This window comes from Podarcis cretensis, assembly GCF_951804945.1.
Source record: "Podarcis cretensis genome assembly, chromosome: 9".
NCBI classification, from domain to species: Eukaryota; Metazoa; Chordata; class Lepidosauria; order Squamata; family Lacertidae; genus Podarcis; species Podarcis cretensis.
Window position 1 is genome coordinate 30,378,303 of NC_137178.1, and position 26,462 is coordinate 30,404,764.

A 26,462-nucleotide genomic window follows, 5' to 3' on the forward strand; every position below is an offset into this window, starting at 1 on the left:
TGCCAGGGATTATCACTCAGGCAGAGGGGCTGCTGAGTAGCTGAGCTCACATGTCTATATGAATTTCTGAAGTTTTCCGAGTGAGCCAGTACATAGATACATTTATCAGTGAATTATTACATTTGGTATCGTGCAGCAAAGGCCCTTTGAATAGATAGGAAGAAACTGTGATGAAGTGTTTTGTGCAAATCACAAAAGTCACACAAATGACTGTGCTGATTTTGGTAGTGGGCTGCATGTGCATGATATCTACTGGAGGGGCAACCCCCCCCCCCAACCTATACATAAATCCCTTCAACAGCTAACAGTAGTGGTAGTGACCTGTTGATTAGAATTGACTATACAGGTACACAAACACATTGTTGATTCCCCCCCCCCAATCCCAACTTTCTTTTAATACTTCAAATTCTTATTTCCAGTTAAGAGCAGCCTGAATTAGAGTACGAGTGCTGTGGGAGAAGATGTTCAATGACATTTGTTTCTATATCCCCCACCCCCTGGGGTTTCAGTTTAGATCATAATAATGGCAGGAAGAGCGATTCAGCACCTTCTTCACCAGTGCCCCAGCACCATTCCAGTTTAGATCTGTAGTTAGGAACATTCTGCCACAAATGGGATCAGAAATGGCCACAGAACAGAAGTCACACAGGAGAATACAAGTGGTATTCACTATTCTTGTTTGATAGTCCCCAAATGTAAATACCGTAATTATATTAATTGCTGGGTTGCTTTTGAAATCACTGCTTTTTTATATCCCTATGTGCAGCTCATTTTAAATTAAAATAAATGTGTTGGTAGGGAGGTCCAATCATGGAATATTTTCTCTGTAGTTTGACCCTCGGTTAGAACCCTCTATGGGTTCTAACCTGTGCCCTCAAGGTTTTCTCCAGAGATGATTAATAGCAGGGAGGGGAAATCATTTGAGTCATATAAGCCTATTTCATCCTATGTTAATGTGTAACAGAATAGCCCCATCTGGTTTTGTTTCAGGAAACCAATACCACTTTTACTATGGAAAAGAAGTATAGTCAGATTAATCATGGTTGATGCCTGGTGTCCTTTCTCAGTTACTCATGCTAAACTCACAAAGTGATTTGAAGAGGGAATATAGATACACAATGCATTTCTTTTCATTATTTCACTTCTTTAGCAGTGATGTGAAATAAAGAAACTGTTGGTGGGCATTTTTAAAAGAGTGACTTTAGCACTGTGTGTGTCACTGGTTTAGAATAAGGAGAGAAATATGGTGGATTAATGGGTAACATCAGTATTGAACAGTTCATATTCAGAAAAAGATGGGCTGTATCTGACAGAGGCTGCATACAGGCAGCACTTTATCCAACTTCCCCAACATTTCCTTACCTGACAATTTTTGTGTTTTATATGATCTTACATATGATGCAAAAGCCACTTGCGGAAATCTCACAGAATCTAGTGGAAGTTTAGTGTTCATTTATAGGTTAATTGCTTCCAGGGGAAAAAAACAGAAAATGGTGGGAGCAGCGTAATGAAATCCGGGGTGGTATCCTGGCACACAGTTATTTCCCACCATTTTAATGGGCGAATCATGGGGGAATAGAAATACACATGTACAAAAATGGTGGGTTGGTAATGATGTGTTCAGTGACATCTTCTGTTGTGTCACATAGTACGCACTGGTGTGAATGAAATTTAGCATGACAAATATTGATCAAAAAGCCACAGTTCCATAACAGAAGAGGTAATACACAGTGTAAAAAAGAATGTTAGAAACAGGATAGAAGTCCTAGCAGTATAACAGGAAAACTAACACCATAAGCCCTGTGTCGGAATGCACCCAGAGTCCTACTCCGAGTAGACTAATTGAAATGGATGGACTTACTAAATTAAAAACATTGATTTCAATGAGCCCATTCTGAGTATGGCTTAGTAAGGAACAACATGTGGTTTAAAAAAAATGATTTTAAAAAGTTATTAAAGTATCATAGTATTTCAATAGCAAATAGAAAGTATTATTGTATTTTCATTATGGAATTAGCATGCTTTTTGTGAATATTCTTAGAATCATAGAGTTGGAAGGGACCCAGGGGTCATCTAGTTCAACCCCCTGTGATGCAGGAATCTCAGCTAAAGCATCCACGACAGGTGGCCACCCAACGTCTGCTTGAAAACCTCCAAAGAAAGGGAGTCCACCACCTCTCGTGGGAGTCTGTTCCACTGCTGAACAGCTCTTACTGTCAGAAAGTTTTTCTGAATGTTTAGTTGGAATCTCCATTCTTGTAACTTGAAGCCATTGGTTTTCAAGTCCTACCCTCCAGAGCAGGAGAAAACAAGATTGCTCCCTCTTCCATGTGACAGCCCTTCAGATATTTGAAGATGGCTATCATATCTCCTCTCAGTCTCCTCTTTTCCAGACTAAACATACCCAGCTGCTTCAAGCGTTCCTCGTAAGGCTTAGTTTCCAGACCCCTGATCATCTTGGTTGCTGCCCTTTTATTCCAAGACTGCTTGTGTGACAATATGTGAGCTCCTTGTTTAGTGCTTTCTTGCTGACCTTGAAGCATGATAACTGATGTCTTTTAGGGAGAAGGGAAGGGGGTTGCCTGTCCCTTCCATGTTAAACTTAATGGGATTAATTCTTGAATTCCTGTATCTTTGGACACACACACACACACAGAGAGAGAGAGAGAGAGAGAGAGAGAATGGTTATCAAGTGTGTAAATGCCAATCCTTAAGATGGCAGGGGAGCAAGGACCCATATTTTGCAGGGATTATGGAGGGCAGCTCATGAACATGATGATTATGGCACCCCCATAGCCTTTCCCTGCCGAAGAAGTGACAGTGATTCTAATGAGATCTCATGATGGGAGCTGCTGCTGCTGCTGCTGCTGCTGCCGCCGCCGCCGCCACTTATTGCTTCTCCAGTTGGCACCATGGGCACCCCCTGCCCCCAGCACCAAAGAAGCAAGGAGAAGCAGCTGCAGTCGTGGCTTCCCCATTTCCAGCAAGATCTTTTGGGGCTCTCACAAGATCATGCCAGAAGCAGCTGGCACCATATGACCCCAGTAAGCAAGACTTTACTGGTAGTACAGAAGCAGCAGAGGGAACACACCTTCCTCTTTCGCCTTAGGTGGGATTAGGTGGGATCAACCCCTGATTGATACACACACACACACCCTTAAGTATTATCTTAGTGCTTCTTGCAGTTGAATCTCTAGTTGGCCTGTTGGATAGCTGGCCTGTTGGATTTTGTCCGCCTGCTTCCTAAAATCTGAAATGGCAGGGGGGGGGTTTTGGGGGGGAACAGGTGCACCAAGACCTTCCAGGTGTTGAGTCTCTGCTGAAAGAGCTGTGCTGGCTGCCAGTTAGGTACTGAGCCAGGTTCAGGGTCTTGTTAATGACAGCCCTTAATGACTTGAGATCTGGTCACCTGAAACACTTCCTGCCCCCTATATAGACCTATTCACCTGGACGAGCTAGTAAAAGTTATTTCAGAGATGTAGTAATAACAGTTCAAATGAAAACTGAAACGTATTACTGCCTTTCCTACTCTTAATAATACTTCTATAAATAAACTGATACAATTGCTTGTGGTTGAGCAGGATAGTATCTTTTGTGCCAGGTATGATACATGGGTAGGTTGGAACACAGGGGATTCCCCACAAAACAGTATTTCCCTGATTGTGGCCACTTAGGTGTTTTTCCTGTCTCCTCTCTCTAGCTCGTTAATTATGCTGTCAGCTTCTTCTCTCTTAAGATGTGGTATCCTCTGTTAGCTTAATTCGGTAAAAAAAAAAAAAGTAGATCTACCTTAAACTATTAGAGTAGGGGTCCGCAAACTTTTTCAGCAGGGGGCCGGTCCACTGTCCCTCAGACCTTGTGGGGGGCCGGGCTATATTTTGAAAAAAGAAAATGGGAATGAATTCCTATGCCCCACAAATAACTGAGATGAATTTTTAATAAAAGCACACCTTCTACTCATGTAAAAACACCAGACAGGTCTCACAAATAACCCAGAGATGCATTCTAAATAAAAGGACACATTCTACTCATTTAAAAACATGCTGATTCCCAGACCGTCCGTGGGCCGGATTGAGAAGGCAATTTGGCTGGATCTGGCCCATGGACCTTAGGTTGCCTCCCCATGTATTATAGGCCTTTTAGTAGAAGTGTTTTGGGTGAGTGCATCCAGATCTAGTATATGCTCCACCTTGAAATCTAATGAATGCAACAACACTGTTTCTATATCTTATGCTTACCATGAGTCTTCCCCCCACATTTTTAGACATCTGTTTTTCCCAGATGTTTGAGTCCAATGACTTGTACAGAAATCAGAATGCCCACTATTTCAGACACTCCAAGTGCCCCTATTTTCCAAGGATGTCCCTGATTTAGAGAAGCCATCCGGGTTTCTGATTTGATCCTGGAATGTCCCACTTTTCCTTAGGACGTCCCTATTTCCGTTGGAGAAATGTTGGAGGGTGTGGAGTTATCCAATCTCTGAGCTGTCTGAAGGCAAGCCTGTACATATAGGGAAGTCTTTTTTTAAAAAAAAAAGTTTAATGCTTTATTATGTTTTTAAATATGTTGGAAGCTGCCCAGAGTGGCTGGGGCAACCCAGTAAGATGTGTTGGGTATAAATTATCATTATGGAATGGGACATCCCTATTTTCATCGGAGAAATGTTGGAGGGCATGCTATTTCACTCTCAAAGCATGTGGTGTACCTGTTAATTCGGCTTGATATTTTTGGATCCGTAAGCAGATGCAGGCATTGGTACCATGGAATTTCATCAAAGTGAAATTTATCCAGAATATCATGCCTTGTTCAAATACAGTGGTACCTCGGGTTACAGACGCTTCAGGTTACAGACTCCACTAACCCAGAAATAGTGCTTCAGGTTAAGAACTTTGCTTCAGGATGAGAACAGAAATCGTGCTCCGGCGGCGCGGCAGCAGCAGGAGGCCCCATTAGCTAAAGCGGTGCTTCAGGTTAAGAACAGTTTCAGGTTAAGAACGGATCTCCAGAACGAATTAAGTACTTAACCCGAGGTACCACTGTAGTTTGAAACCTATATGCCTCATAGTGTTTCCATTTTAAGAATGCTGATGCTTACCTTCCTGGATGAAAGAAAAGTTGGACCAGAAAAGTAAAAACTGGAGAGACACCTAGTCAAACATTTTTCTCCATTATACAGGATTAGCAAGTTGAATGTAAAGTATGATTTGTGAGCAATACTTTGTGGCCTATTTACTCTCCATGCATATCACTGCCTCCAGGGAACAATCCTCTGTATACATTTTTACCAAGGCCAGCTGTCAGGGAACTGACATCGGAGCGAGAGGTGGAGGCAAGGCTCCCGAGCTATACACGAGAGGGGACCAGCAGAGGGGAAGGAATTCAGCGCAACACCAGCAGAGAAGGGAGGGAGAGGGAGGATTCGGAGAGGGGTCTCCAAGACTCTTCGCCCGAAACTAGTGGAGAGAGCGCAGGCACACCTCTGCCCAGTCCTTCCTTGCGCAGAAGAGTTCCGCGCAGGGAGAGTAGGCGGAGACTGGGCGTCCAACAGCTTCTATGCTGGAAGAGGTTCAAGAAACGCCCACTGACGGATTCTGCAAGCAACTGACCGGCCACGGAGTGGAGGGGCTGTCAGCCAAGGCATGGTTAGCCAGGCAATCTAGCCGAAAGTAACGGCAACTTACGCACAAGTAACCCCTTATAACCATTACACCAGCCTTTTAGCCTGACATGATGATTCAGTCAATACATTTCCAGCATTTTTACAGCTACCCTTTCTAGGAGGAATGCTAGATAGGTCTCTAAAAATTACCTATGCTGGTGTATTCATTGAAGAAGAAACTTGCCAAACATTTGTATGTGCTAAAAGACACATCTTGTAGAAAATTAACAGTACCACTCTGGAACTTGCAGTGGAGAATAGGGGTCTCCTAACAACTCTCAACATTCTTAACAAAAGACAGTTCCCAGAATTATTGGGGAGGAAGCCATGGCTATCTAAAGTGGTATCATAGTGCTTTAAATGTGTGGTGTGAGTGTGGCTCTTCCCCAAATGCTAAATTGCTCATCTTTCCAAATTGCTAGAAATTTCCATCAACGTATTTAAATTCATTTTTAATCATTTGATATACATTTCTCAGAACCAAAATGCCTAGTTATGTTATGACTTCCGGGCACCAGTGAAATAATCAGCTAGTACACAAAGTATGTGATTTACAATTGCCCACTGGCATTAATTCAGACTTTAACCAGTATACGCTGAGACACTACTTGTCTTTATGAATTCTGAGATAGATATTTCTCATCTGCTAATAAATAATTGTAAATCATCCATGTACAAAACTAACTTAAATTCTACTTGACCATGAACAAAACCAGAAATCTCCCTATTCTGTCAAGTTAACCATTTCAACATTTCCAAGCAAAAATCAATGGAGGATGAAAGCCTTGTCTTGTACCTCTCTCCAAAACAAACAGATCTGAAAGGATTCCATTCTTAATTGCAGTTTAGAAGAGAATAATAATATCCCAATCCACTTTATAAATTATTGAGGAAATTCATTTTTTTCCAAGGTAACAAGCATATTGTGAATATATGTTTAAAACCATTTTTTCAGGCTGTACGGAAATAAGTGCAGATGGGTCCATTCTATGGCTATTTGGTAACACATTTGGTTGCCTTAATCTTAAATAGTTTGTTCCCTGTCTATGCTTAGCAAAAACCTGCTTGATCTGAATGTACTACTGCTGTTACCATGGACTAAACTCTGCCAAAATCACTGCTCAGAAGGCAAGCTGGTGGATACGACCTCTGCTACGTTTATCCAGCTGTTGCAATACCAGTAGTGGGTCTGTGATGTACAGCACTACATCATCAAAGATAAAATTTTTTAAAGTTGCCTACCTTTTGTCTATAAGATACCCATGACAAATGCCACATGACATGATAAGAGATATGAGATTTCCTCCAGGCAGTCACATTTTCTTTGCATCAGGCAATAAGATTGCCAAGGAGATCTTTTTAGATTTACATGTTGTTTAGTCATTTAGTCGTGTCCAACTCTTCGTGACCCCATGGACCAGAGCATGCCAGGCACTCCTGTCTTCCACTGCCTCCCGCAGTCTGGTCAGACTCATGTTTGTAGCTTCGAGAACACCGTCCAACCATCTCATCCTCTGTCGTCCCCTTCTCCTTGTGCCCTCAATCTTTCCCAACATCAGGGTCTTTTCCAGGGAGTCTTCTCTTCTCATGAGGTGACCAAAGTATTGGAGCCTCAGCTTCACGATCTGTCCTTCCAGTGAGCACTCAGGGCTGATTTCCTCCAGAATGGATGTGTTTGATCTTCTTGCAGTCCATGGGGCTCTCAAGAGTCTCCTCCAGCACCATAATTCAAAAGCATCAATTCTTCGGCGATCAGCCTTCTTTATGGTCCAGCTCTCACTTCCATACATCACTACTGGGAAAACCATGGCTTTAACTATACGGACCTTTGTTGGCAAGTTGATGTCTCTGCTTTTTAAGATGCTGTCTAGGTTTGCCATCGCCTTTCTCCCAAGGAGCAGGCGTCTTTTAATTTCGTGACTGCTGTCACCATCTGCAGTGATCATGGAGCCCAAGAAAGTAAAATCTCTCACTGCCTCCATTTCTTCCCCTTCTATTTGCCAGGAGGTGATGGGCCCAGTGGCCATGATCTTCGTTTTTTTGATGTTGAGCTTCAGACCGTATTTTGTGCTCTCCTCTTTCACCCTCATTAAAAGGTTCTTTAATTCCTCTTCACTTTCTGCCATCAAGGTTATGTCATCTGCATATCTGAGGTTGTTGATATTTCTTCCGGCAATCTTAATTCCGGTTTGGGATTTTTCCAGCCCAGCCTTTCGCATGATGAATTCTGCATATAAGTTAAATAAGCAGGGAGACAATATACAGCCTTGCCATACTCCTTTTTCAATTTTGAACCAATCAGTTGTTCCATATCCAGTTCTAGCTGTAGCTTCTTGTCCCACACAGAGATTTCTCAGGAGACAGATGAGGTGATCAGGCACTCCCATTACTTTAAGAACTTGCCACCATAGTTTGCTGTGGTCGACACATTCAAAGGCCTTTGCATAGTCAATGAAGCAGAAGTTGATATCTTTCTGGAACTCTCTAGCTTTCTCCATAATCCAGCGCATGTTTGCAATTTGGTCTCTGGTTCCTCTGCCCCTTCGAAATCCAGCTTGCACTTCTGGGAGTTCTCGGTCCACATACTGCTTGAGCCTTCCTTGTAGAATTTTAAGCATAACCTTGCTAGCGTGTGAAATGAGTGAAATTGTGCGGTAGTTGGAGCATGCTTTGGCACTGCCCTTCTTTGGGATTAGATTTACATAGCTCTGTTATATTTATGGTATGCCTTGTTCCCTGCCTTTCAGGCATCTATTCAGGCACGCTAGTTGACTTTCAGACTACAGGTAAAAAGGTAAAGGACCCCTGGATGGGGTTGTGGTTTTCATCTCGCTCTAAGCCGAGGCTGTGGGAGCCGGCATTTGTTCACAGACAGCTTTCCGGGTCATGTGGTCAGCATGACGAAACCGCTTCTGGCACAACACAGCACCATGATGGAAACCAGAGCGCATGGAGACACCATTTACCTTCCCACCACAGTGGTACCTATTTAACTACTTGTGCTTTCAAACTGCTAGGTTGGCAGGAGAGCCTAGGGCTTGCCGATCAAAAGGTTGGTGGTTTGAATCCCCGCTACGGGGTGAGCTCCCATTGCTCGGTCCCTGCTCCTGCCAACCTAGCAGTTCGAAAGCACGTCAAAGTTCAAGTAGATAAATAGGTATAGCTCCAGCGGGAAGGTAAACAGCATTTCCGTGTGCTGCTCTGGTTTGCCAGAAGCGGCTTAGTCATGCTGGCCACATGACCCGGAAGCTGTACGCCGGCTCCCTCGGCCAGTAAAGCAAGATGAGCGCCGCAACCCCAGAGTTGTCCGCAACTGGACCTAATAGTCAAGGGTCCCTTTACACTTTACATTAATATTTAACAGGAGGGAATTCTAAAGAATAGGTTGGAGAGTGGAGGGTGAACTTCTGAGGCAAGGAGGCCCCTGGACTTGTGGTGACTCCCCGCCCCCGTCCCCTGCCTTGTGAGTTCTGGATGCTTCTTGCTTCACAGGTTCACCTCCAATTTGTGGAGACCGACCAAACAAACAACAAAGGAGCGGTGGTGGAGCTTAATGTTCTCAGCCCTGATTTTTCCTCTTACATATTTTCTCTTGAAACTCTAGTACAATGCCTGGAGAAGACTTTTGACTCCTTATTAGAAATCCTCTTACTTAAGGACTCTAGCATTTTACTGAAGCTGTTGGTCAGTAATGAAGGGAAGATCTTTGTGCCTTGATTAAGTGAGGAGATCGGCCAGTATGATCCTACTGTTACTGCCCATGCCTGGCTTGGAAAGTACAACAAACCTAGATGTGGGAGTCACCTGTTCAGAGAGTACTCCATAAATATGAGAGTCAAGTTATTTCTGAAAGACTTTCTTCTGACAATCTATCCCTTCCCAGGGCCTCTGTATAATCCGTTTTGCCATTGCCACACACCTTAGAAGTTTTAACCTATCAGGTATAAATGCACCAGGTGTGCACTTGGAATACAGCAAGTTTTATCCCATTTGCAACACTGCTAAAATACCCGCTCACTGAGGTGCAGACACATTGATGTACTTATGCAGGCAAGCACCTAAAAATTGGGAGAGCATGGTGGATATGTTTTCCATCTTCTCTGCCTCCCTGCCCCTCTCCCCCCTGCCCCATGACCAGAATCAATCTTTCATAATAGAATGTTGATTTATATGTGCATCCACAGGCTTTCTATGGTGAATCAGGACAGTTGCTGTAGCTCATCCATGCCAAGATTGTTTCAGGCTCCAAAATTTTTTGTGGCTGCCTGTCCTTCTCTAGCTACTTGGACCAGAGGTGGTCCATCTCACTTCGATGGGTCTGTTCTTCCATTTATTTATTATTATATTTATATCACACCTTTCCTCCAAGCAGCTCAAGGTGCAATACATGATTCTCCCCCTCCCTATTTTATCTTCACAACAACCCTGTAAAGTAGATAAACCTGGCCCAAGATTCACCCAGGGAGTTTCATTGCTGAGTGTGGTGTTTGGCTTTTTAGATAGTGAAATAGTTTAAACCCCCCTTTCCCCCTCTTTAAAACTGACCTGAGGCATAAAGATCCTCAGCTAGTTACAGAGAAAACCAGCAATGCTGAAAGACTGTGAGGTAGTTTTCAAACCAAGAACAGCTAAGAAATGTGAGAACTCAAATTTTCCTGCATGGTTGTCATGCTTCAGTACTGAATGTAACTTAAAACTTAAATGTTCCATAAATTTAACTTAAATTGAAATGTTCCATATATTTAAAACAGCTTTGAACTTTCTAACTTGTTTGTATGATTAGCTAAACAGTTAGATTGTATGATTAGCTAAACTGTTAGATTAGCTAAACAGTTGGCTTGTCAATATCTTGAGGCTCTTTATCTTTTCAGCCATTTAGGCACCTGGGTTCTAAGGTAACAACAACAACAACAACAACAACAACAACAACAACAACAACAACAACAACAGGGTTCTACAGCCCTTGCAACAGATGTCTCCTAGCAGGGATGTGGAACAGCCACTGGAGGGCACTATAACACAATTTTATAGAAGGGTTGTGTTCCCTTTTGTCTGATAAACATTCTGACTTTACCAGCCGAGTAGCGCTTGTGAACAGTACCATGCAACACATAGTTCCATCTTTATGTACAGTTATCATACCTAATCTGATGAACGGATGGATGTGCTGAAACTGCAGGCACTTGTCAGAAAAGCTGTTAAGAAGCAAGGAAGCTGAATGTATTGTTTACTCTACTATATGGGTTTTGGAAAGCCTTTTGCTTGTCTCTGATTTATTCTTGTTGATAAAATATAGCAGCTTTGGGGGTGCTTCTTGTCAGAATCGTGGTGCATTAAATAGTTTCACACCCCATTCCTGAAGTACTGATTCTGCGTTGTGTCCCCAGAATGAATATATATATATTAAAAAATACAGTGGTACCTTGGGTTAAGTACTTAATTCGTTCCGGAGGTCCATACTTAACCTGAAAGCGTTCTTAACCTGAAGCACCACTTTAGCTAATGGGGCCTCCTGCTGCTGCCGTGCCACCGGAGCAGGATTTCTGTTCTCATCCTGAAGCAAAGTTCTTAACCTGAAGCACTATTTCTGGGTTAGCAGAGTCTGTACCCTGAAATGTATGTAACCAGAGGTACCACTGTACACTTAATAGGTCAAACCAACCAACATTGATACATCACACACAATGCAACTTGTTAAATAGTAGGAAAGATGGACGAAGGACACAGCTCTGTTTGATTCACAGCTCTTTATTACAGCAGTTAGAACTGCTCCTGGAGTCAGACTGACTGCAGCCTAGCTGGCTGCTTTATATAATACTAAGTAACTTGTAACAGTAACAACTCCCAACTAGCTGCCCAATCAGTGAGCGACAGTTCTCAATCCTTCATTTGCATACTGGTGGCCGTGAGTGAGAACTGCAGCTAATCTTAATACATAACACAGCTCACACACCAGTAACATGTAAAAAGGAAAACAAAAAATAAGAAACATAGTGCCATTCAGTAAAAAGAACAGCCAAGACAACAGAACATACCTGTACGGTATACCCTACAATAAAGACAATGCAATCCACAGATGAAAATGAATTGCATTGTTGCACGCCACCCCAGTCTCTGAGTGATGTGAGAGTCCGAGGGTTCCAGACATTTATCCAGGGTTCAATTTCCTCATAATGTGGGACAGTGGAGATTGTGGTGACTTTATGATATATGGTTTATTTACATATATACAACCTGACTTGAAGATGGAATGACTCGCAGCTTTAACACCCCTGAAGGTCTTGCTTCTCTTGTAGCCATAGCCTTGGATTCAAACAAAAATCAGGTGTATCTCTCCCTCCTAGGCTTCTGTCTGACTCTTGTTTCTAGCTGTCACACACAACTCTCACTTTTGTCTTTCTAAATAACAGCCAGTTGAGGAAGGTAAGTCCACCCATGTGCCCACTTCTTGTTATCCTAATGACCCATATTTAGGGAGCGGGTGGCGCTATGATCTAAACCGCTGAGCCTCTTGGGCTTGCTGATCGGAAGGTCGGTGGTTCGAATCCCCGTGACGGAGTGAGCTCCCGTTGCTCTGTCCCAACTACTGAAGAAGAAGAGGAGTTTGGATTTGATATCCCACCTTTCACTCCCCTTCAGGAGTTTCAAAACGGTTAACATTCTCCTTTCCCTTCCTCCCCCACAACAAACACTCTGTGAGGTGAGTGGGGCTGAGAGACTTCAAAGAAGTGTGACTAGCCCAAGGTCACCCAGCAGCTGCATGTGGAGGAGCGGAGACGCGAACCCGGTTCCCCAGATTACGAGACTACCGCTCTTAACCACTACACCACACTGGCTCTCCAGAGTAGTCATTGGGTTATAAACTCATTGGTCTGATGATTCCACATGCAACCAAGCTTTGGCCCAAGAGGCCAGCCCAGAGTATAGAATCATAGAATCATAGAGTTGGAAGAGACCACAAGGGCCATCGAGTCCAACCCCCTGCCAAGCAGGAAACACCATCAGAGCACTCCTGACATATGGTTGTCAAGCCTCTGCTTAAAGACCTCCAAAGGAGACTCCACCACACTCCACCACACTCCTTGGCAGCAAATTCCACTGTCGAACAGCTCTTACTGTCAGGAAGTTCTTCCTAATGTTTAGGTGGTACCTATTTAACTATTTGTGCTTTCAAACTGCTAGGTTGGCAGGAGAGCGTAGGGCTTGCCGATCAAAAGGTTGGTGGTTCGAATCCCCGCTACGGGGTGAGCTCCCGTTGCTCGGTCGCTGCTCCTGCCAACCTAGCAGTTCGAAAGCATGCCAGTGCAAGAAGATAAATAGGTACCGCTACAGCAGGAAGGTAAACAGCATTTCCCTTTGCTCTGGTTTCCGTCACAGTTCCGTTGCGCCAGAAGCGGCTTAGTCATGCTGGCCACATGACCTGGAAAGCTGTCTGTGGACAAACGCCGGCTCCCTCAGCCTGAAAAGCAAGATGAGCGCTGCAACTCCAGTCGCCTTTGCCTGGACTTAACCATCCACAGGTCCTTTACCTTTACTTAAGGACCATTACTAAGAAACTGAAATCCTCAACATTCACAAATTTATTAGTTGAACATATGATAGATAAAGCAAAGATATGTACGATTTTATAACATGCAGAAAACAAGATATGTAAAAAAATCAGGGAGGGGAGTCCTTGGTGGGGGGGAGGGAGGGAGGGTTGAGGGGGGAATAAAGGGGGGATAATGTAATTGATTATGAGGATTGACAAATTGTTATGTTGAAACTGGTTAATAAAAATATTTTTTTAAAAAAAAGAAACTGAAATCCTCCATACAGTCTACCCCCCTTACCAACTCACAACAGTACATATTAATGAAAATATACTAGATGCATTACACCTAGAATTAAGACGCCAGACTCCTTCCTGCCCTCAAAAAAAAAATTGAAGCTCATGTTAATGGAGTGATTTATAAATAGAGAGATGTAAAGTTGAAACAAACCAAATATGGGCTGATCAATCCCTTCATCCCAGTGTCTTTCAGGTTCTTTTTTTCCATATGCCATTGTCCCTGCTTTTGTACTATCAGAAATAACCTGCTTCCCTGTGGCCCTTTATTTTCATGCCACCTTACCAGTACACAGCCTAAATTCAGTCTGAAAACAGAACTAGCAGGTCTCTGGTTTTTAATTAGGTTGTTGTTACAGAGTGCTCCTGAGGAATAAAACTAACGCTTGCTTTGGACCAAACTGCACAGCAGATTCAGCACAGCTTCTCATTAATGCTCATTAATGTGTACTCATTAGTACAGTGCTTATGTTTATAGTAATCTTTGTCTATGACTGTATCTAGACAGGGATATTATCTCTCAAATGAGTCACTGAGATGCAATTTTTCTTACTATATATGTTTTGGTTATAGGATTGGGGAGGTTGGTTTGGATTATGCATTTGCCCCCCCCCCCCATGCATGCAAGGCTGAATGAACATAACCAAACTGTTTAACATAAGTCTCAGGGTCAGCTACATGCCGCCCCACCCCCCATAGTGGCTGAAGAAGCACATGGTGTAGCATCCTATTCTGAATTGTTCACATTGACTCTGTTTTTATCCAGTCAATTTAGCTTAAGCTTTTCAAAAGTATTTACATCCCATGGGGAAAGTCTACTACCAAAGTTTAAAATAGATCTTATGAAAAGGAGAGTACTGTAGCTAACAAGATATCTCATTCTGAATATTCATTTGAGTATATTTTTTGTGGGTAACTTTCATTAGATATTTGATGCTTTAATTTTTAACACGTTGCCAACACAAATTGTATCATCCCTGAGTGATGAAAAGAGTGAACTTGCACCAGACAGAAACTTCCTTCCAAAATGATGCTGATGATTTATAACGCAGTAAGCAATAGTAGATGCAGGCCTCATACACAAGGGGAGATGTGTCCGTTTGGGCAGAAATGGGCCGCTATCTCCCTCATCCTTTGGTGATGAGTTTAAATTCTTACTGTTAAGTTTTGGGTGGACATATCAGACGACACAGCGATTCTTCAGACAGCTCTTATTTATTCACAGGCCAGAACAGAACTGAACTGAAGGGTTCAGCCAACCTGCTAATATAGAGCTCATTTACAAAACAACAGTAACAACTTTCTGTAACTATCCAATCACTGAATGTCACTCTCAATTCCTTATTTGCATATGCGGACCTAAGTGAAAACTATCTACAGTATCCCCCTGCTGGCCCAGGGTGAGAACTTCAGTACATAACATTTACATAGTGCCTTCTTTCAGTCTCTCCCAAGCTAGGCTATACAGGAGCTCTGGAGATGTCCTGCTGCATCCAAAGTGATGGGAATGTCTCTTTGACCAGCCTGTTAATAGTGGTCATAAACCAAACAACCATGGAAGCGGAGTTTTTATCTCCTGCATAGAGTTTTCAAAAGCAGCATGAGATAGTAGTCCTCCTTTGATCAGAGCAAGAAGCTAGGTTAATAACGCCGACCATCCCTTAGGGCAAATCCATCTATGAGGAGCCACATCAGCAGTAATGGAGTGGATTTATGGGGGGACAGGACACATCTCCGGGACATTTTTCACAGTAGGACTGATGCCTCCCAGAGTGTCTGGCAGCGTATTGACTGACCTTCCGTGCTCTGGGAAGTGAATGAGGGGATAATGAATGTGCTGCCAGACTTGAAGGGGGTCTGGGGGGATTCTAGAAAAGAGTCTGTTCAATTCCATCCTCATTGTGATCTGCCACTCTCCATCTGCCTGGTTGGTCTCGTCAGTCTGTCCACAGCCTTTTACCAGAGTGGTGGCTATGGCCCTGGACCTGCACCTGGTAGCTCAGCCCAACTTGGTTTGTATTTCTGATTACAGTAAAAGTAAAATGTTGCATTTCAGCTGCCTGCTGGTCTCTTCTATTGAAGCTCAGTGTATGTTACAAATTGAACCTATGTTGTCAGAAGTAAGCATCCTTGAGTTGAATGGGAATTATTCCCAGGTAACGCTATTGAATAATGGCTAATGCACGAGATTAAATCCAGTGTAGTCTAAGCAGTTGGGCAAATAAGTAATATAAATTGAGCTGCTATTAGAATAACCATTAAGCTTTGGGTTTTTTTTTCACTTTTGGCATTTGCATAATCACTAGGAAGGTATTATTTTGTTTTATCAGTGGCAAAGGTTAGTTTATATACTGCATTTATATTTTACTTTGCTTTTGAATGAAGCACAAATAACTGACTGTTTGGGGACATAATATAACCTAATTGTTCTAACCAATTTTAGTATTGTTTATTTTTTATTATTATACCTGCTCTGGGACCTTCATGGCAAGGGGGGGAGAAAATATATTTTCATAAATAACACCAGATAAAGTTGTAAGGTTAAATAACATGGCAAATCTGAAATGTTGATTGTTTCCTTGCAAGTAATGAGAATCCTTGTAAGTGATGAGAAACAAAGCGTATCATTTGAACAACATTTTAATATTCTGAAATTTTAAAATACATTTTATCAATTGGCATATAAATAAACAACATAGTTGCAGTATTTCACACAGTTCGTGTAATAAATAATTATTAAATAAGGAACACAATGTATAATTTTGTGGACACAAGAATGCAGGAAAGTCTCCAAGCCGTGTTAGAATACATATTGAAATGTCTGCTGACAACAATTATGACTGGTACCATAAACAGATTCTTAATTCTCCGTAGGAGAAAATTAATTCTCCACCATTCGGCACAGTGTAAAACTTCACTCAGAAAATTTAAGGAAAATGATAACACTGCAAATTTCCGGCCACTCCCACCTGCCACAATCTGTTCTGTAGTAAGTGAGAACTATTCATACACTAAAGGGAATTGAGCTTGATCAAGTCCATACTGACTTTCTTCAAAGCAAACAGTTTCTTACGTTTGATTAATTTAATTGTTAGAACATAGCAATAAATAGGAACACAGGAAGAGCTCTGCTGGAACCAACTTAAAGATTCATTTAGACTGACATCCTGGTCTCACAGTGACTAACCAGATGCAAAACATGGATACAATGGCACTTCTTTCACCTGAGAACCTACCCTGGCTTTGTTGTTAACTTGTGGCCAATAAGATGGGTGAAGAGTAACATTCATTAAGAATTAAAGTCTCTGCAATAACACTAAAAGGTATTTTCATGTAATCAAAATAGCTTAATGAAGGGCTGCCATATGTCCTGGAACTGGGCTACAAAATGGCGTCTGGGTGGATTTATGATGTGCAAGTAGGGTGATTGGGGGGAGGCTTTAAAAATGTTCCCCAAAAAACTTTGTCCAGATTTTCTCTTTGGGGCATATTCACATTTGTATATGCCCTGTATGTCTGGACAACATAACAGGTTCATATTGCTTGTAGGGTTCAAATGAAGATGCATTTTAGGAACTAGCAGGCTGTTTAAAATTACTGTGCACTGCAGTGGTCGGTGGGTTTTCTGAATCAATGATTCCCATAAAAAGGTACGGGCCAGTCGTGTCCGACTCTAGGGTTGTGCGTTCATCTCACTTAAGAGGCTGGGAGCCAGCGCTGTCCGAAGACACTTCCGGGTCACGTGGCCAGCGTGACGAAGCTGCTCTGGCGAGCCAGCACCAGCACAGCACACGGAAACGCCGTTTACCTTCCCCCTATAAAGCGGTACCTATTTATCTACTTGCACTTAGGGGTGCTTTCGAACTGCTAGGTGGGCAGGAGCTGGGACCGAAAGACGGGAGCTCACCCCGCCACGGGGATTTGAACCGCCGACCATACGATCGGCAAGTCCTAGGCACTGAGGTTTTACCCACAGCGAGTGGTACAAACAGTAAAAGGGCTTTATCTATTAAAATATCCCTCACACCTCCTTACTTTGGGAATACAAATATGAACAAGACCTTGTAGCAACTCTGCATATTTTTTAATAGTTTAGTTTCAGTTCAAGACCTTTCCCCAGAACATTATGCAGCCTGGAGGTAGCTTATTGGTCACAGTACTGAAACAGTCCCCTTTTAAAATGGTGTATTACATCTTACTTCATAGAATTACAGTCATACCTCGGGTTACAGGCACTTCACGTTGCATTTTTTTGGGTTATGGACCCGCCGAAGCCCGGAATTACCGGAACGGGTTACTTCCGGGTTTCAGCGGTTGTGCATGCGCAGAAGCGCTAAATTGTGCTTTGCTCATGCGCAGAAGTGCTGAATTGCAACCCACGCATGTGCAGACACACCACTGTGGGTTGCGAACGTGCATCCCGCACGGATCACGTTCACAGCCCAAGCTTCCACTGTATGAATTAATTAATTAATTGGGGTTTTTTAGAGTATACTTTTTGTTCTCTTTTCTTTTTGCTGGCATTTTGGAAATGTCCAAGTGAACCCACATGCCCACACTGAATAGTTCAATATACCCCACCCACCCACCCAAAAGAAGAATGTGGCTGGCAGACAATATTTACATTTATATTACTGACATAGCGGGTGTTGAAACAGCAGGTGTCCTATTGATTTTGGTTTTCCATGTGAAGCTGATACATCTGTAAAAATAGACATTACAAAAATGTTAAACACTAGTAGACAAGTTGAAAAAGCAAATGCCAAAAACAAGATAATGATGATTGTGATTACACTTTTATTACCTGCTGTAGCAGTGCTATAAAGTCATCCAGAAATGTTCTTAGGCTCTGTTTCTTATATCTGGTACATGAAGGGCACGTCTGTCAGATGAAGAAAAAGTCTTAATTATTTTTCATGTGTTTTAAAGCATGTACACAATAAAATTAATAAGCTGTCTCCATTTTTTTTTTTTGAAAAGAAACAAAGGTGAGAAAGTAAGAATGTGCTGTCCCCTATCTTAAGTGTTACCTATTCACTTTTGTAATGTTTGTGCCACCTGATACCCTTGGTCGCAATTCTTAGTCTCTAGAAAACCTGTTGGTGATCATCTTTTATTTCATATATCCCAGGGCTGAACACAAACACTTTCTTTGAGATGTGGTATTTTAGCCTCATCACCTGGAGCCATTTTCAAATGGTAAAATGAAGCAGGAATCTCTGGGTTCAGCCTTCTCCTTAAGAACAGGTGTATGACTTGAGGTCTCACAGGTCCAACACAGCATCTCAAAATTCTAAGTTTCTGTCATTGAAACTCTACGGTATATAATCCTATAGGTCTGCAAAACTGGGTGGCAGAAAAGCCAGCCCAGTCTTCACACTGATTATTCCAGTTTATTCGGACAATCCTACATAAGCAATGAGTTTTTGGCACAAGGTTGCCAAAGTGACAAAGTGTGACTTCAACCCCAGCATACATTTTCCATGAATTTCAGGGAATTGTAACTTGCAGTCTTACCACATCAGAATATCATTTTGCCATTTAAGAACCAAAAGGAATCCTTACAAGAATTTTCCTAAGTAGGTTAGTATCATCCATTTGCTTAAGATTTGGAGATAGTGACATGTTTAAGGCCATGCTGACCAGGATCATAGGGAGCCCACTGTAGCCCCTCATGCCACCACAGAAGTCATTATAGAAGACCAGAATTCAACACTGCACAAGAGAATACCGCTAGAAAAGGAGAGTGATTTCTCCAAAAGCCAACAAGAGTGTGTAGGTCTGGCCAATGTTTGTCATAATAATAACTGAGCTGCTACTTGAAACAGGAACTTGAAGCTTATATTCTTACTCCTGATCATGTTACACCATAGTTTAATTCACTCACTGTTTATCCAAGTTTTACTTCTCAGCTGGGGGTGCTACATACCTAGCTTCTAAAAGCAATTCTGCTCTTAATTCTATTGTCCCTGAGGACACAGCAAGGAGAATAGAAGTTGGAAATAAAGTGTCCTATATAATCATAAGAAGTTGTCTAATGGCTTATTCACAGTGCCATGTGATGATTCAAGCTGTGATGCTATATAGTTTATGTGTTGACTCCTATTGTATCAGCTTCCATTGAGCTTTCTAAGCACATTAATCCACTGCCCATCTGTTGAGATAGACATGTGAAACGTAATTATTTATAAAGTTAATCTTGAATGATACAGGCACAAATCTTTATGTCTGGTAAACCTGCTAGCACCCTTTATTGTTGCAGAACCTAATGAAACATACCAAAACATCAGACAAATTATTGGGTCAGTCCATTTACTATAAAATAACATGTTATCATTAGCCATACCGAGTCAGATGCACCGGGAATAGGAGGAGGACGGAAATATTTGATGCGAGTGAGGATCACACCTGTTTTGCGATCCTGTAGTGGCCTTAATAATATGGTTTCATTTTTGAAGCAGTCTAAGGCAGGGAGGAGGCAAGTGCCCTGGAAGGAAAAACATATATATCGTTATATTGATGCAAGATATTCTTAGACTTCTGGTCATATTTGAACAGTCAAATTTGTCTTCCCACATGAAGTGTTTTAGGTCCGTACTCACTTCATGTTGCCATTCTGACAGCTTTGCAAGTACAACTGGCATTTTTCCCATTTCAGTTTTGCATGTGCCCTTCACACATACAGTGCAAAACCAGTCCAGTTTCTAACAGCAGCCAACCCATTACCTTCAGGAAACCTGCAAGTCAGGTGTGAAAGCAATAGCCATCTCCCACTCTTGCTCCCCAAACACTGCTTACTCAAGCTTGTAATCTGCCTTGAGCTTCCCAAATTTACAACAATGGGACCTTTTCTCCCTCTGCAGTTTTCAATTATAGTACTACACAGTAAACTAAGACCGCTATGCCCAGAAAACTACTAGTACAGAATGGTAGGTAAGGGCATTAAAAGACTGTTGTGTGTGTGAAACCGCTAACTTCCTGAGCCTAGCAGACTGTATTGCTTGAAAAGTTATGATTAAGCAGTTAGTCACTAACTGTAGATACATTGCTTCTGGGATCCTGGCAGGGTTTTCTCAGAGGGAAACTAGTTCTGTTTGTTTTAACACATACTGAGCTATTTAAAGAATGCTAATTTGATGGGAACTATAATCATATCTTACAGTTAACAAATGTAGCAAAGAAGTGGAAGACCTTCCTTGCTCAAGTTATGAGCAAAAACAGAATAGCATTCTGAAGCGTAACAGAATGTAGTAAGCAGAAGGAAGTTGGGTGAGTTTTTTCTGTTACTTTTAAAATGTAAGTTTTCAGTTATATTGTTGTTCTGTAATTGAAGCAATTTCTATTTGGTCTGATTTATTTATTTTTTAAGTCAAGGCAAACAAGAGTGCTCAATTTTCATACTTCAGCTTTCAGAAATATATACCTTTTTTATAATGCATACTGATGTCAAGTGTAATGCAACTAGTTCATGGAGCAATGTTATTTGCCCTTCTAACTATTTTCAGGAAACAATTGTATTTACGCACATTTAACTCCAAGATCCCTTGCTGAGTAAAAACAATCTTCTTCTTTCTCAATTATTTTAAATGCAAAATGCCAATTTAAAAGTGAAATCTCTCTTTCTCTTTTAATGTTATCCTAGATCATGCTTAGAATTACAGTCACCTTTCTTGTGTTAGTCCTCCTTCATCAAAACAATATTCAAAATGTCTCTGGTGATATCTTTATGTTGACCAACTAAGTTTGTAGAATAGCCAGCTGATGGTGGCCTTGGAGAACCTGATATTATAGCTAAGTGGATATTATGACCCAGTTTTAAGCAACGACACCGTGGAAGCCTCGCCTAATAGGCTTTGAGCTTCTGAAAGAAGAGTGCTGTACAAGTGTAATAAACAACAAACTTTTGACCTGCCATTACAAAACACTTGTTGCTCTGCCTGCAGAGCTGGTGCAATAAAAGGTATAATCAGCTGCCTTTGTTTGGGACTAAAATGGCATCAGTCCTTTCTACCACACACCCTGTTAACAAATCAGTAATCCGTTTGGATTGAAAGAGCTGTATGTTCTAGCCTTTGACCGATGTATATTTATTACTTAATTAGAACAAAATAAGAAACTAATCCTGCAAAGCGATGAGTGCTTTTTTCTCCTGAGATCTGGTTAATCCTAAATCACTACTTCTTTGATAGCAGCTTCTACCAGGGCTATTTCACTTGCACAAGAGCAACCCAGCAATGGATGACCAGTACCCATGATATAGGGATTCAGCACTATGCAATACATATGGCATCAACATCTACAATTTGAAAACAAATCTAGAATGTTTAACAACAGAAAGCAAATGTTGAGTCAGTCTTACCAGGATATTTCTTGGTGAATGTAGTTCAACAGTATCCTAGATAAATATAAAAACAAGTACATTTTATATTTCATACTTTCATTTAAAACTTTGTTAATTCCCCCCCCCAATAAATAGAAAATTTACATTTCACTTGCATTGCTATTGAAACCATACTTACATTTTGTATCCTACGCTGCAAGTATTTTAAGTTCTCAATGAGTTCATTAAAGGCCGTAGTGGGTCTCTTGACTGTAGCAGCCTGAATTAGACTGGTAGAAAAGGCACAGAGCAGACAGTAAATGAGCACCCTTGACATATCTGCAGGAATTTAATTTTAAATCATAAGGAGAATAAGTGCTCTCTGAAGAGTTAGGTTAATTTAGCTGTTCTCAGGTACGTTATACCTACCTATTTATTAAGACTTTCTGGCGAGATAAGAAAAACCACACATTTCACTTTGGAAAGCTTTATTTCATGGATTAATGAGTAACCCCTTTTTCTTTTCCACTGGCTTGATGCATATAGGTGAGAGAGTTTGTGCGTAGGAGCATGGATTCATGTTAAAATATGTCCCATACGCATATTGGGCAGGGAAAAAGAGTGAAAGGGTGAATTCCCATTTTCAGTATGAGTCATGTGCCTCAATATGATGTATACGTAATAAATGAAGATGATGTATGTGCATGATGGACTCTTACCTGTCATAATTTGGCAGACCCAATTTCACACCAGCAAATCAAATCTTAACCCAACTTTTTCCCCAACAGAAGTTGGGGTAAAATTTTAGTTGCTAGTTTTGAACCCTTAAAACAGAAGGGGAATAAGCATTATGGATGGAGTTGTTCTTTTTTCAGAAATTGCTCAGCTCATGTATGCCAATTGGTCATCCAAATTATTAAGAGTTTGTTCAAACGCTCCAAGATCTGAATAAGTCCTTTCCTGGGCTGTTTCAGACTTCACATGGCAAATTGCTGATCTAGAAGTATCCTGTGTCATGATTCCACTTATCATGAAAAGCATACACGTGAGAGAGATGTGTCATAAGTTTTTCCTCTCACCATTCCCCCAAGGACATCAGAATGGCCAATATAGTCCTCTCATTTGATCCTTCCAGCAATACTGTGATGTACCTTAGATTGAGAGATGGTGACTGGCCCATGGTCACCCAGTCAGTGAAGGGATTTGAACTTGTGTCTCACCCACCTCAAACCAGCACTCTAACCACTACACCAGGGGGAACTGACATGGTACCCTCCAGATGTTGTTGGAGTGCAACTCCTATCAGCCACTGCCAGCATGGCTAATGGTCAGGGATGATGAGAGTAGCAGTCTAACAAAATCTGGAAGATGCTGCATTGGCTGCACCAGTGTTACCATCACTAGCATCATAGGATGGTACCACATAGAATTAATGCTTGAACTGCCCCTTAATAATAATAATAATAATAATAATAATAATAATAATAATAATAAAATTTATTTATATCCTGCCCTCCCCAGCCGAAGCCGGGCTCAGGGCGGCTAACAACAATAAAATAATACAACATTCTAAAATCATTTCATTAAAATTAATTCAACTCAAATTGATGGCAACCATTAGGCTAAAGATTGCAAAAGGAGGGAGTTAGGCGGTGCCCTGACCAAAGGCCTGGTGGAACAGCTCTGTCTTGCAGGCCCTGTGGAAAGATGTCAAGTCCTTGGAATTTGGATGACAGCTTGTCTATTTGTATCATCATTCTCCCATTCACTGCTGACTGTTCAACTGTGGTAGCCTAAGAGGCACGTGATGGAAATTCTGGAAGGGTTTAGAGCCACATTAATAGCAAAACCTATTAATTACCTCAGAGGTAATTCCCACCATTTTTCATGGCGTTTATTCTCTAGTAAATGTATTTTGGATTGCCATCTGAATGAGCTCTGGAACCTTGAAATACCAACACCACATGCCAGCATTCAACACTCCTATTGTTCTAGGTGCATTTTGTGACAGGGAATTTCATTAATGTGAACAGTTTCTGAGCTCTGGACGCAGTACTGAACCTAAGATTTCAGATTAAAACTGCCACTGCTGAAAGAAAAGGAGGACCTTTTCTGTCTCTCCACTTCCTTTTTTTTTTTTAATAATTTTTATTAACTGGCCAATCACATCAAATTAAATCACATCATATAAATTCCGAATTACAAAGCCAAATTTTTAAATTTTGTTGGGGGAACCCATACTTCAAGATCCAAAGGGGGATTCAGATCATCTTCTTATTACTGTGTTAATGTCCAAATCAGTCCCAATCAGTCCAAACAAAGTTCATAATTCTATCCAGTCTTATCTTGGTGTTGCCACATCATATCTTGTTCGTATAATTTCTCTTTTTCCTTTACGATCTCTTCTGTTAGTCTCCTTAAGCCGATAGCAAGTGTAATAATCCTGTGTGGATTTCCCGTTCCTCCACTAAGTCCAGATGGTTTCCATATATCTCCTTCGTAGATAACATCACTTTTTCCATCGTAAATTTTGGCATTTGTCGCTCTTAAGTCCCACCGAGAAGTTGATTCACGATATGTAAACAACTCTATTTCTCTCTTTCTCCTCCCAGACCCAAGAGCTCCCACAATGCCTCACAAAATGGCGACGGCATTTTTTTTCTGAGTGTGACACTCCAAAACTCTTAGCTTTCCAGCTTCATCTTGAAACATTGCTTTGGATCAAAAGTTTATCTCCACACAGCCTTAAATCCACAGCTTAAGTGCTTAATTTCTGACTCATTAGGGGAGGGGGATTCTTGTTAAATCACATGAAAAGGTAGAGGCAGGTTTCCCCCCCTCCCCCCTCAGTCATTTGTCATACCGTATCTTGACGTTCTTCTCGTATTTTATTGTTGTCTTGTTATCAGAGATCTCTTCTGCCAGCAGTATTTACTCCCCTTTTTCCTTGATGTATGTGCAATTAATCACGTCCAAATTGTTTCTTTTAAAGATCATTGCAACCAGCTGCGCGAATCGGGGACGGCGTCGAGGAGTGCCAAAAATCCCACAGGAGGGCTTTGTGCCTAGTGCCCCCACCCCCACAAATTCGGGGGTGGTATAGGGCACAGCAGGCAAGGGCCGTCCCCCCCATAATCCTGGGGGGGGGTTAAGGAGGCTAATTACCCCCATCATAGCCTCCAAATTACCTCGTGTGGGTCGGAGAGATGTTATTGTCAGCCATCTTCCGATGCGCCACCTAGTGGCCCCCCTGTCTCTCCACTTCCAGCCACTCTCTGAAGACTGGAGAAGGGACCCTCATAAGAAATTTGGGGGGTAGGGGTGGACAAGGGAAGTATGGCTTTGTTTTTTGCAGTCTTAAGATGAGGACTAGGCCAAGTGAAAAATGAATGCAAGTTCATTCATTTTCAGCTTTGTATTATTGTTATTAAAAAAAGCGCACCTGCACTCCATTGCGACGCCCATAACCTAAGTTTAAGGTGCCATTTAGCTCCTAGCTTTCATATCACAAGGTGCTGGTGTATGTGGCTTTCCCTATTTCCTTAGGACCCCACACCACAGAAAGAGGTTGCTGTGGTGATCTCTTGGTGTTGTATCATCTACCTGCTTTTTGCCCTTCATGATTGTCTTCTTTCAAGAAATACCGTTTTTGATGATGGAAAATATCATTGAAATCGATGTGTAATAACGCAGATCATTTTCTCTCTCTCCATTCTCAGATATGAAGGACTTTAAAATATGGCTATATTTTTTTATAGCTCAGCTTCAGTGGACCAGTAGGGCTTTTTAAAATGTAGGATGCTTTATCCCAAACATTTAGGATTTGAAACAATAGATAAAACACAAAATTATGCCAAGGCTTTCAGAAGATGTTCCAGCTTGAGACTTTTGCGGGAGGGAGACTCATTGGGGCACCTTTGCATATACCCTAGTTGTGTTGACTAGCTAGTACAGATGGTGATGTCACTCTGTGTTAACTGTAGAGGTCACAACTGAGCATAGGGCAGCAGATGATTTTGTTGCTCTGTTGTAGGGGCATAAACTAGAAGGTGTCACCAACCCTGAAGTCTCTCTTGTGTGGTGGTGCCCATGAAGTGGCGATCACAGGTTCTGGCAAGATTTCATGGAGAATGCATGGAGCTCACGAGATCTCATGAGATCTCACCAGAAACCACTGGCACTGCCAATGCTGCTTCTCCACTGGCAGTGGTGCAGGTGGGGAGCCCCTGGAGGTACCATCTCTTGGACTTCTTCAGCCCACCTCATGAGCAGACCATCCCTGCTCACTTGTTCCATTTTGTGGTTCACTTTGTGACAGGAACCCTCAGCTTTGTTTAGGAGAGCCAGTGTGGTGTTGTGGTTAAAAGCAGTGGACTCGTAATCTGGTGAACTGGGTTTGCGTCCCTGCTCCTCCACATGCAGTTGCTGGGTGACCTTGGGCTAGTCACAATGCTTTGAAGTCTCTCAGCCTCACTCACCTCACAGAGTGTTTGTTGTGGGGGGAGGAAGGGAAAGGAGATTGTTGGCCGCTTTGAGACTCCTTAGGGTAGTGATAAAGCGGGATATCAAATCCAAACTCCTCTTCTTCTTCTTCTAGGAGGTGAAGATACACTACAACATTGGGAGGACTTTAAAGTTGTGCTATGGCAGTTGAA

At 41.9% G+C, this 26,462-nt stretch overlaps 2 long non-coding RNA genes across 2 annotated transcripts; one reads left to right on the forward strand and one right to left on the reverse strand.

Moving 5' to 3' along the window:
- Positions 1–18,099: 18,099 nt before the first annotated feature.
- On the reverse strand, positions 18,100–25,699 carry LOC307223803. The gene is made up of 6 exons (XR_013842278.1): positions 25,411–25,699; positions 22,007–22,097; positions 21,847–21,882; positions 19,834–19,974; positions 18,292–18,369; positions 18,100–18,189 (listed from the first exon to the last, which is right to left on the reverse strand). It is a non-coding gene; the product is annotated as an uncharacterized lncRNA (long non-coding RNA).
- A 210-nt stretch (positions 25,700–25,909) lies between these two features.
- LOC307223819 lies at positions 25,910–26,462 on the forward strand. Its single transcript, XR_013842284.1, has 2 exons — positions 25,910–26,022; positions 26,405–26,462. It is a non-coding gene; the product is annotated as an uncharacterized lncRNA (long non-coding RNA).